The 12,630-nt window shown below is 41.7% G+C and overlaps 1 protein-coding gene across 19 annotated transcripts in view; it reads left to right on the forward strand.

Moving 5' to 3' along the window:
* Positions 1 to 12,630, forward strand: part of ARHGAP12 (Rho GTPase activating protein 12) — a 119,824-nt gene that overhangs the window by 25,911 nt on the left and 81,283 nt on the right. Inside the window, exon 1 of one of the 19 annotated variants that reach the window (XM_067030531.1) lies at positions 9,197 to 9,256. The exons of the other annotated variants lie outside the window; for them this stretch is intronic. The gene's annotated coding sequence lies outside the window, so the exon portion shown is untranslated. Of the gene's footprint in view, positions 1 to 9,196; positions 9,257 to 12,630 lie in introns of those variants that run through there. 19 annotated transcript variants of the gene reach the window in all.

Raw genomic sequence — 12,630 nt, forward strand, 5'->3', positions numbered from 1 at the left:
CTTCCAGTTTGGGAAATTGCTGTTGACGTATCTTCAAGCTCATTGATTCTTTTCCCAGCCGTGCCGGTCTACTGATCATCACATCAAAGGCATTTTCTCTTTTCTGTTACAGTGTTTTAATTTGTGGCATTTCTTTTTGATTCTGTCTTGGATTTTCCATCCCTCTGCTTGCATTACTCATTTGTTCTTGTATGTTGCCTACTTTTTCCTTTACAGCCCTTAAAATATTAATAGTAGTTATTTTAAATTCCGCCTGATAATTCCAACATCTGTGCCATATCTGAGTTTGATGCTACCTTTATCTCTTCAGATTTTTTTTTTTTTTTTTTTTTTTTGGCGGTACGCGGGCCTCTCACTGTTGTGGCCTCTTGCGCTGCGGAGCACGGGCTCCGGACGCACAGGCTCAGCGGCCATGGCTCAGGGGCCCAGCTGCTCCGCGGCATGTGGTATCTTCCCAGACCGGGGCATGAACCTGTGTCCCCTGCATCGGCAGGCAGATTCTCAACCACTGCGCCACCAGGGAAGCCCATCTTTAGATGTTTTTTTCTTGCCTTTTGCCATGCTTCGTAGTTTTTGTTGAGAGCCAGACATGTTTTATTGGATAATAGGAATGGAAGCAAATAGGCGTCTAGTGTGCCGTGTTATGTTCAACGGGCTAGAAATTGGACTGTGTTTAAGGCTTGATGTAGTTGTAGGTACCAGACAGAGGCTTTAACTTCTTCTAGTACCCACGTTCGTGGCCTTCTCCGAGAGTTCCTCATTAGTGCCTGGCTCCCCAGCACATCTCCCTGCTGCCTTCCTGGCCGGGGTGGGGGGCGGCGGCAGTGCCTCATTCCTTAGCCCACGTGCCCCCCACCGACATGCCCGTCAGAGGACGGCCTCCTTGCTGCTCGGCGGTGGTGCAGGTTCTGAGTCTCCAGTAAGCGCCCTCTGTGTGTATGTACATAGGTGGGGGGTGTGTCTTGTGACTCTATGGCAGTGACTGCCCTCGTTGCTGCCTCTGCCTTCTCTGACACCACCGTGGCGGAGGTGTTGGGGTGCCTGTTACAGCTCTGCTTGCCGCCGCTGGTGGTCTGTGGGTGGAATCGGTGGTTTGTTCTGTGGCATTTGGCTGGACTAGAGCAGTAATATTGAAAACCTTTCGGTCTTGCTGGTCTTCCCCTTTTCTGGTTCTTCTGCTAGATGTAGAGCAGGGATTTGGGATTTGTTGGGGCTTTTTTGGTCTGTGTCTGTTGGTGTTTCTGGGTTGCTGACTTCCCTCTTTTTTTAAAAAAAATATTTATTATGTTTTGGCTGCGCCTATTTTTAGTTGCGGTGTGTGGACTTCTTAGTTGTGGCGTGCGGACTTCTTAGTTGTGGTGTGCGGACTTCTTAGTTGCGGAATGCAGACTCTTAGTTGTGGCATGTGGACTCTTCGTTGCAGCATGCATGTGGGATCTAGTTCCCCGACCAGGGATCGAACCTGGGCCTCCTGCATTGGGAGTGCAGAGTCTTACCCACTGGACCACCAGAGAAGTCCCTGACTTCCCTCTTCAAACCTGAGGTGTGTGAAGCCACAAGTAAACCCAGGGAACTCACCAGCATGTTGTTCATTGGGTCCTGAGGTCACAGTTGGTTTACCTTCTCTCTGCCTTTCAGAGTTGTCTTCTGTTTGTTTTATATATTATGTTTTTATGTATACCTAGTGTGAGGAATAGGGTAAAGGACATTTCCTTCTTTTTCCCAGAACTGGAGGTGATTGGTACGTTTTTAATGGTGGCTTTTAAGTACTCATTGTCTTGACCTCTTAACAGTCTTGGTTAGAGGATGGCCTCTTTGCCACTTGGCAGTTGGTGAAAGTTCCCTGGGGGATCCTCTCATCACAAGCTTCCATCATGCCCTGTCCTTTTCCTTTGCTGTACTCATCACACTTAGGATAGTTTTCTGTCTTCTTACTAGTCAGTCCGTGGTCTCCAAGGCCAAGCTGTCTACCATGTCTTGATTATCTCTGTCTGTCCGGTGCCTAGCATAGTACCCCGGTACGTAGTAGATGTGCTAAACGCTTCTGTAGTGATGACCAGTGTTTAGCCACAAATACATGGAAGGGGAGACCTAGATTAATGTCCCATCAAAGATGCATGTTTCTGCTTGAAAAACAGCCATCCAGCAGTGCAGTGACCTTTGACACAGCATAGGCTTTATGAAGAATGTTATTAGAGAGGTGAAGTTGGGGGTAGAAAACTGTAATGCAATAGAGAGATTCCAAAACTTGAGCAAAAAAAAATCATAATATTGAGTCTCCCCCACCCCCGCCCTTAAATTGGATACATCATATGCAGGGTCTTCATCAGATCAAGTTTTTAGGTCATTTCAAAGTTTATACTAATGGTTGATATGAAGATGAAACTGAAAAATCAGTGTTAGTTCCATGCTCCAAACCTTAGAACAGCCTTAAAAATTACATGCTTTGCTCCTGATGCCCTATTTTTCTCTCATGATCTCATTAATATTCCTTTAATATGTGTGTCTTACCAGCCTTGAGTATCAAGTTTCCCGGCTCCCTGTAGTTAGAAAGTGAGGTCTAAAGCTGGAAAGTCGAGATGGTAGACCTTCGTCTGTGAGGCTGACAGGATGCCAGGAGAAGTGATGACTTTAGGAAGAAGGCCAAATACTGTAAAGCTGAGAATCGTGTTATTTTAAAAATACGGTATGCATGTTTATGACGGCTATGAATCTCGAGACGCTTATGTTCCATCCTAGCTTGTTTATATTGGCAGAGATAGTTATAGGAAGCTTTGTCACTGACGGCGCTCGACTAATGTATTGCTGGCGTTTGAAATCTACTGTTAAACTCATCTGGAAAATTTTATATATGCAACAGTTCGTCAACATTTCTAGGTGTTATCATAGTACACTAGGTTCACAAAATCAATTCTGTAATTTTTTATAGATTCAAGCTTTGTTTCTAATTGAAAAATATTTGAATATTTCTTTTTAGTCTTTATTTCCATATTATGTGGATTGTTAATACAGATGTTTATTGTATTTAAAAATACAGATTTTAATTATACAATCATACATATATCTGTGTATTTACAAAGTAAGAATCATACTGTATGTGCAGTTTCACCATACGGAGTATTTTCAAAATATCTTTTATGCAAACAGAATATTTATTAAACAAAGAAGAATGCTGAGAGATGTAATTTTTCAGGCTAATTGGATTTTCTGGTTAATTCAGGATTAGGTATAAAAGGTTTCAGTGTTTGTTAGAGATTTTCCTAAATCTGTTTCCACAAAGATGGTGCTGAATCTAAAAACAGACATAAATTAGCTTTGTATAGCAACAGCTAATAATGTCCCCTTTCGTCCAAGTCCTTGCTCGCTGTTGGTGGACCCTTTTGTGAAGTCCTCCCCTGTCCTGCTGCTGGAATGCGTGGAGTCATTACTTAAGCTTCCTTAAAATTCTCTGAAATGCTGCTTTGCTACCTGCTCAGACTCACCGCAACTTCCTGTTTAATTTCTCTATTGCTTAGAGCAGCTCCCAAATTAGGAATTTTAGGAGATTTGGGTGCTGATGGCTTATGCTATATAATGGCTTGAATAAGTTTTAGTGAATTTGTCTGAAAACCTAATCTTCAGCATTTATATCATGATTTTCTTTGGTAAAGTATGGATGAAGTTGTGTCTTATTTCAAAGCAGTTGGAATTGTCTCTTGAGTTACTGGTATTGTTTATTTTACTTTTTTGTCGTTGTTGTCTTTTGTGATTTGCTCTCAAATTATGTCTCTTTCTCTTTTTTTAAAAATAAATTTATTTTTTTGTTTATATTTATTTTTGGCTGCGTTGGGTCTTTGTTGCCACGCCCAGGCTTTCTCTAGTTGCGGCGAGCAGGGGTTACTCTTCCTTGCGGTGCGCGGGCTTCTCACTGCGGTGGCTTCTCTTGTTGCAGAACACGGGCTCTAGGTGCACGGGCTTCAGTAGTTGTAGCACAGGGCTCAGTAGTTGTGGCACGCAGGCTCAGTAGTTGTGGCTTGTGGGCTCTAGAGCGCAGGCTCAGTAGTTGTGGCGCACAGACTTAGTTGCTCCGCGGCATGTGGGATCTTCCCAGACCAGGGCTCAAACCCGTGTCCCCTGCATTAGCAGGCGGATTCTTAACCACTGCGCTACCAGGGAAGCCCTATTTTACTTTTTAAATTTAGGGCAATGTGGTGTCTGAACTTGAGTTAGGACAGATGTGGCTTTTAAGATTTGGGATCTGCTGCTGTGTAGCTGTGTGTCCGTGGGCAAGTCCCCTAATTGCTGAGCCTCAGTTTTCTTACCTCTAAAAATGAATTGAGAATTGTTGTTATATTTAATGAAATACCGTGTGGAACTCCTTGTGTATCTGGCACAAGGGAAGCCCCAAGCGCGATACTAGTTCTATTCTCTCCAAGTCTTACAGTTGCTGGCAGCCTTAGAGATTAGAATGCCCCGGCACAGTATGTTTCAGGTTTCACTGCTCTTTCAGAGCCCTTAGTCTTCTACAACTTGATGTTTTAAGTTTATATATATATTAAAAGTCACTGAAATCTTTCTTAGACCTTGACTCATAGGAGATGAACATTTTAAGTGGTTCCTGGATTTTTACACAATTTTCAAAATTATTTTTAAATGTTTTTATAAAGTAGAAAGCTGTACCTTTACTTATTTGAGTGTGAAGGTGAACTTTGTATTCCTTTTGATAATAATTATTAGTAGAATTGGTGGTATATTTTTTTGCACAGAAACTGGAGTGATTAACATCTCTACCTAATTTCAGAAAGGCGATCTCATGGGTGGCAGATCGACTTAATCGAAGCAGCTGGCAGGCATATTTAGCGGCTTTGCTTTAGAAGTCCGGCCAAATTACTGTCAGATTCTGGACTTTCTGTGTCCCCCTGCCCAGAATGCATAATCTAGTATTAACAGTACTTGACTCTTGAAAAATGAGCTAAAACAGTTGACTCTTTTGAGACAACCAAGATAGGTGTATCTGGTGACTTAATTTTTAGAAAGTAAAAGCAAAAAAGCTGGTAAGCTGGAACTGACATTTCACTTAAATAACTAAAATAGATAATAAATAAAAGACTCAATATAAGAATAGATGTACATGAAATCGAACATATTTATAGTAAGCCCTTAATAATCTCTGCCTGTGTTGAACAGGAAGTGTATTAATGTGAAATCTGTAGGTGGAATAATAAAATAGTTTTTCTCTCTCCCCTCGTTAATCTTTTTCATATTCTTTAAACGTACCTTAGCAAGTAGTAGTTGATCGGCGTTTTAGTTCCATTCCAGTTCTTGGACTGTCCTTTGCTTGAGCATATAAAGTACTAACGGGGTGGTGGGAAGTAAAGAAAAGGGTTCTGATGATCTGCAGAAATGGTCATCATCGCCACACATGGAGAGTTGTTTGTATTAAGATTGAATCTTATTTCAGTAATATTTTAATTCGTGACATCCCTGGGAGTGACGAGATCAGTAGTGCTTTTTTGGGTGGTTTTGTTAGTTTGACTTTTTCCTTTATAGTCAGTTGTAAGTAAAGACAGCCATATGTAGGCAAACTTAGGAAGTTTTTCAACTACGGTGTCCTTTAGCTGTCCTTTCTTTGTATTTTCCTCCTCTGAATAGCATTTGGGAAACTGTATCTTCTGTTTCTGCTTTCTAGGCTCATCTTCTTGTCAAGTCTTTCTACTAAATCAAAACAGGAAAGAATAAAAGTTTTTTTGATTTTATTTGATTGACTATGTACATATCTGTAAAGTCACAGGATTTATATGAAAAATACAATTTGATGAAAAATGCAATCAGAATTTGGTGAAAAATGCAAACTCCTCTCTCAAGAAATGCACATTTACATCTCACATGTTGCTCTAATTTCAAGGTTTCCGGAAACCCAGATTCTTAAAGTGAAAGTTCTGGGCAAAGTCAATATGGAGTGAAAATTGATAAATCTTCTTTAAGGAAATTTAGGCATAAATGTCTAATTAGATGGAAATTTGGGAGAGGAGCTAGATCTGCCTGAAGTTACATTTGGGTCAAAACTGAAGGCAAAGCTCCTGGAGCTCTCGGAGGATGCCTGCTCTTACTTACTCTCTTTGGCATGCCTTCTGTTCTCCATGAGAAGAACACCTTGTTCTAACTGCTGGGGTCTTTTCTCAGAAACTCTTTTTTTTTTTTCTTCTTCTTCTTTGTGGTATGCGGGCCTCTCGCTGTTGTGGCCTCTCCCATTGAGGAGCACAGGCCCCGGACGCGCAGGCTCAGCGGCCATGGCTCACGGGCCCAGCCGCTCCGCGGCACGTGGGATCTTCCCGGACCGGGGCACGAACCCGCGTCCCCTGCATCGGCAGGCGGACTCTCAACCACTGCGCCACTAGGGAAGCCCAGAAACTCTTGATATTAGAAAGTAAATGCTTTATCGTCTGTCGTTAACTTCCTTCTGGGATAAAGAGCCTGCTTTAATTTAGCGTCGGGATCTGTTTGTCAGGCTCCTTCCTCTTTGGTGGGTTGTGACCTTTCCGAGGGTCTAGTGAAAGCCGTAGACCATCTTTTCGAGAAGATGCCTGTGTGTATATCCATGCGTATGGTACCACTGGGATCACAGTCCGCATAAAACTCTTTACATCCACCTCGCTTTCACCTTTTTCCTGACCCTTTTCTCACCTTTTCCTTTTCTGAGACGAGTTGGTCTCTTCTTCACCTTTCTTATAAACTTTACCTGTCCTTCTGCCTCATGAACCGAGGTGCACGTGGCTTTGTTTTACCCTTTTCTGCTTTCATTCCTGTCTCTTAGTCCGAACTTAGTGGTAGAAACCCAACTGTGCCTAGTTTAGGCAAAAGGGAATTTACTGGCTCATGTAACCAAACTAGAGGAAGGGTTTATTCATGCCGGCGTTAGGGGTGGTTGGAGCTGAGGCCTTCTCACTGTCAGGATTCCGTTTATCCTTTCTCTCTCATCTCCAATTCCCCTTCCATGACTCTGTCATTCTTCCAGACAGACTTCTTCCACATGGCTGTAGACAAGTGGCTGGCAAGTGCTAGGGTCACAACCTTAGTTTTTCTATGAGAGCATCTGTTTTTCCTCTCTTAGTTCTAATTCAGAAAATCTTGGAGAAAGCATTGGCTTGGCTTGGGTTATGCTTAAGCCTGTGACCAGGGCCATGGTTGGACCATACACAAACTGCGTAGCTGGCATTTGAGTAGAAGCAGTTCCCCCACAGAAGTGGCAGACGTGCTGTTCCCAGAATAAGGGAGAGGTGCCAGGCAGGCAAATAATAGCTGTCGACCATATCTTCTTCTTCTGAGGTCTTCCCACTTCACACCCATTCTGTGCCAGGTCAGTTACCAAGTGCCGTGAAGGCCGGGGGAAGAGCTGGCCAGGACAGAGTTACCAGCCTGATTCTAGTTCAGCTTAGCAAGAGCAAAGTAATATTCCCCTTGTGCATGTCCTACTCTCTTCAGGTTGTAGTCTTTAAAGCCAAAGATTGTATCCTACCCATTTCTGCCAGCAAACTTCTGACAACAAATAATAAAGAATCTGTATAGTGAAGGCAATACTGATTAGAAAAAAATCAACTTAATATGCTTAACATGATAGATACATCTACAGTTGATAAGAGGTGAACTTGTGATGGTTAATTTTAGGTGTCAGCTTGGCTGGACCACGGTGTCCAGATGCTTGGTCAGACATTATACTGGATGTTTCTGTGAAGGTGTTTTTTGGATGAGACTAACATGTAAATTGGCGGGACTCTGAGTGAAGCATGTTGTCCTCCATTACGTGGGTGGGCCTCATCCAATCGGTTGAAGGCCTTAGTAGAACAGAGAATAGAACCTCCCCCTCGTAAGAAGGAATTCGGTCACCAGACCGCCCTTGAGCTTGAACTGCTGTGTTTCCCTCGGTCTCCAGCCTGCCCGACTCTGCTCTGTAGCTTTTGGACTTGCCAAGCCTTCACCATCGCATGAGCCGGTTCCTTAAAATAAATCTTTTTCTCTGTCTGTCTGTCTGTCTGCCTGTCTATACACACCTTCTTGTACCTGTTTCTCTGGAGAACCTAATACACAGGTTACAGCCGCTGACCGCTCCACGCTTTTATCGTCACAGTTAGATCCAGAAGAAAGACCTGAGGTTCGTATGTGAAATCCTTTGCAGGGACGGCTCACCGTAGCTTAATTAAGTCTCGTGCTCGTCTCTGGACCAGTTCCTCTGCAGGTAGGTTGAGCACGCTGGTGCGTCAGCACTGTATTTACCGCCAGCCCAACACAAAGAAGGCGCGAGGTGTGCGGGGTAGAGAGAGTGGCAGCACCGTCATCATCACATCATTTCGGGGGGGGGGCAGGTAACCGCAGGGAGGGCAGTGCTGCTGCTTGCGCCTCAGAAGAGGGCCTGCTGCGTAGCCAAAACCACACGTGCTCACATGGCACGCTTATTTGCTGCACACTGGACTATATCTGTCTCTTGGAATATGGGATGAGTGTATTCTTTATGCTTCAGAATTCTTGGATGCTGTGTAACATCAATTGCATATAAATGTCTTCACTTCTGTAGACCAGTTCTCATGGGCTTTAATGCATGACTTTTCCAGTTTGTGATTTTAAGTCTTAGACAGGTTTAAAGATTAAACTCACAGTGTCAGTTGACTTGAGATACTGGAAATTTCTCTCTCTGTCTCTTTAGATGTATGTATGCATATATGTATGTATGTGCATTTGTATGTATGTATATGTGCATAAGTATGAGTGTATGTATCTGCACATACATGTGTACAGATGTATGGATGTGCGTATGTGTATGCGTATGTACATGCATGTACGTGTGCATGTGTCTGTACGCATGTATGTGTATGTGTGTGTATGTGTGTATGTATGTATACACACATACACAATTTTAGTATGATTGTCGTAGAGAAACAGTAGAAAAAGATGGTTGGAAAGATGACATAATTTTAAGAGTCATTTAAAAACGTGTTCATTAAAAATGTTTTGTGTTTTCACCCTGTTTTCTTCATAGGAAAGAATTTGCTAATCTAGGTGACATATCAACAAAAACAACAGATGTGGAAACATTTTTGCATTTTTTGTTGAGAAAAATCTCATCTGTATGCATAGAATACGTTTAGCAGTTGCTTCAGTAAATGCCAGACAGATGGTTTAAACTCAGGATGACTCCTTGAACAATTTTATCACAACAGTTATTTTGAAGCGTGTTATAACAACACTTGAGCTCACATTTCTGGAGAATCATGAATGTAACCTGGTACGTTAAAGGGAGAGGGAAAGGACTAGGCTTCTAAACCAGAGAAATTTGTGTCTCAGAGCCTTTCCACAAGATGCTTGACTTCTGAAGCCCTCTCTCCGTAACCTATGGTTGAATGCTCTCTGTCTGTTTTTCTGTCTCATAGAGAGGAATTCAGTAACTTAAAAGTGGGTGGAAGGTAGGTGAGTGACAACTTGGTTATAGAGGAGAAATAGAACAATGAAGAACTAGAGGGGATTCATTAATATTAATATTATAGTGAGAGACAGGATGATGGAAGGAACTAACCATGGTTAGTTGAGCATCTTTACTGTGTCGGGCACTAGAATAGATGCTTCCATAGGTGGTTGCTTCACAGCTGCTTTGTAAGGCAGGTAGCAATAACTTTCTTTTTACATTGAAGAAACAATTGCATATTCTCAGTTTATGAAGTCAGGAGTATTTATACCTTTAAAAATACAAAAATAATTATATCAAAATTCTGACCTTGTTTGATTTTTAAAAAAATATTTGTTTATTTGGTTGCACTGAGTCTTAGTTGCGGCAGGTGTGGGCTCCTTAGTTGCCGTACTTGGGCTCCTTAGTTGCAGCTCACAGGCTTCTTAGTTGTGGCATGTGAACTCTTAGTTGCAGCATGCATGTGGGATCTAGTTCCCTGATCAGGGTTTGAACCCAGGCCCCCTGCATTGGGACCGTGGAGTCTTAACCACTGGACCACCAGGGAAGTCCCCTAACCTTGTTTGAATTGAGTTGTGAGTTTAGCCAGTTACTTTTTTTTTTTTTTTTTTTTTGTGTTACGCGGGCCTCTCACTGTTGTGGCCTCTCACGTTGCGGAGCACAGGCTCCGGACGCGCAGGCTCAGCGGCCACGGCTCACGGGCCCAGCCGCTCCGCGGCATGTGGGATCCTCCCGTACCGGGGCACGAACCCGTATCCCCTGCATCGGCAGGCGGACTCTCAACCACTGCGCCACCAGGGAAGCCCGCCAGTTACTTTTTTAATGGAACACCAATTTTACTTGAAAGAATGACTGACAGACTGCTTATTCACAGCAGGGCATTTGTTAGACGTTTTCTCAAAAATGAACAAAGTAAGGCCATTGCTTTAAAAAAATTTGATTTTTGTTGCAAATGATAAAAATCAAGCTTTCAAGTGAAAATTAGAATCTTGAAAACTTGTATCTGCCACCGTGAGCTTATAGTTTTTCAATCTCGAGACTTTCCTGATGAAAGCAGTGGTGATGTTAAAGATTTTGTATTTGTTTTTTGTTTTTGATACTGTGTAGTGAAATGTTCCAACATTTGGAAAATAAGATAAGCCTAACTCAGTGAATTAATATTTTTCAAATGACCAATGCATGATGGATACAAGAGTCATTCAGAGGCAAAATAGACGAATGGATTTTAATGTGACAAAGTACAAATTGTTAATTGATGTGATTTTAGATTCCACATTGCAACCAATCTTTAAGAAACCGCTACTCATTGAGTTTTGGAGGAATGTTAAAGAATGTCCACAATTATCTGAAAAGCTTATTAGAATAATTCTCCTTTTATTGTCTGCATGTCTGTATAAGACCATTTTTTCTATATGTGCTTCAGGCAGAACAACATACATATTGCAAGAGGTTTAATGTGGAAGCAGGCATGAGAATCCAGATAATGAGGAGATTTGAAACTGCGAGACAGTGCTGTTTTCCTCACTGATGTTTCTGGGGGAGGCTATCATTTTTCTAAACACATATTCATAGTAACACGCAACAGGTTTATTATTTTAAAATAAATTTAACAAATAATTTAAAAATTTCCTAGTTTTAACTTCTAATACTAAATATCAATAGATATGATATTGAACGGGAACAAAAGCTCTTTTGTATCCCAGGTAATTTTTAAGAGGGTAAAGGGGCTCTGGGATCAAAAAGTTTGAGAATGCTGTTTTGGTGAAAGGGAGGGTCTGCATTTAGCTAAGGGAAAGTAGTATCTGACTGAGGCCTCACAAGATTCTTCTCCTTAGAATCTAATGCCTTTATTTATAGGTTCAGGGTATATGTTAGTGGTTTAGGGTTTGATGATGACAACATTTTTTGGTCAACTGTTTAAAATTTGGCCAGAGACATTTTGGCTAAACTCTATTTCAGTTAGAGAGATAAATTCTTTGTTAAAATCTATTATCAGTTAATTTGGTAGGCATATAGTCAGTGGTCTTTTAACAATACATAGAATTAAATTTAATTTTTTTGTTGTAAGCATATATGCAGTGTTATGAACTATAGTAATATTAAAATGTTGGAAATTTCTTGCATTAGAAATTGTTCATACTTATATAAAAAATTATATATAGTTACACATAAAGTCCCATCCCCACAAGGAGGGCAAAACATGAACACACTCAGTTCCAAGATCTGAAAACCTTGTCAATGCAAAAATAGAAATGACAAGAAGTGAAAGACGTGTGTCTCTAGTAAGGATGGAAAAGAGGAAGATTTCCCATAGTCAGACTGTTTTAAATACTTTTTTGTGCTGAAGTTAGAAAATGGAAAGCTTATCAAAGGGGCTGGGGCCGGGGGAAGTCTGTGTTCTGAATCTGTTCTTCCTTAGGCAGAGAGAGAGACGGCGTCCCAATCAGTGCTGGGACTGTTTTCCAGTACTTTCATGTAAGATGAATTAACACCATTTCTCCTCTTTTATCTGTTTAGCTCGTTGAACTAAAATTTGAAGCAAGTTCAGGCAAGGAGATAATTAATGTGAGTCTGAGGGAGTAAATAAATATGTAGTTTTTATTTTTAATTTTTTTTTTCCGGTATGCGGGCCTCTCACTGTTGTGGCCTCTCCCGTTGTGGAGCACAGGCTCCGGACGCGCAGGCTCAGCGGCCACGGCTCATGGGCCCAGCTGCGCACGTGGGATCTTCCCAGACCGGGGCATGAACCCGTGTCCCCTGCATCGGCAGGCGGACTCCCAACCACTGCGCCACCAGGGAAGCCCAAATATGTAGTTTTAAATTCACTGAAACCTCAATCAGTTTTTCTGGGGGATAGAAATTTTTGCCTAATTGAATATCCAGTATCTGTGTTTCATGCACCACCTATTAAAGGTTTTCTATGTGCTAGAAGAGATGCCACGTCTAGTCTGGATTCTGCCTTTAAGGAGCTCATAGTTTAGTGTATTTCAGTCTGCTCTCCAGCTGTAGTAAAACCAGCGTATGAAAGATGATTGAACCTTCCTTCAAAGAATCAGACGTCTGTAGTCATCATTATTATTACTATTAGTTGTCTGTGTAGTACATAGTATATTTGTTAGTTCATAGTGTCTCCAGGACATACTCAGTGTTACTTTTGGAGGAAAAAAAATAATTGTACTGTCAGGTGTCACTTGTCT

Source organism: Kogia breviceps, chromosome 3 (genome assembly GCF_026419965.1).
Source record: "Kogia breviceps isolate mKogBre1 chromosome 3, mKogBre1 haplotype 1, whole genome shotgun sequence".
Classification (NCBI taxonomy): domain Eukaryota; kingdom Metazoa; phylum Chordata; class Mammalia; order Artiodactyla; family Physeteridae; genus Kogia; species Kogia breviceps.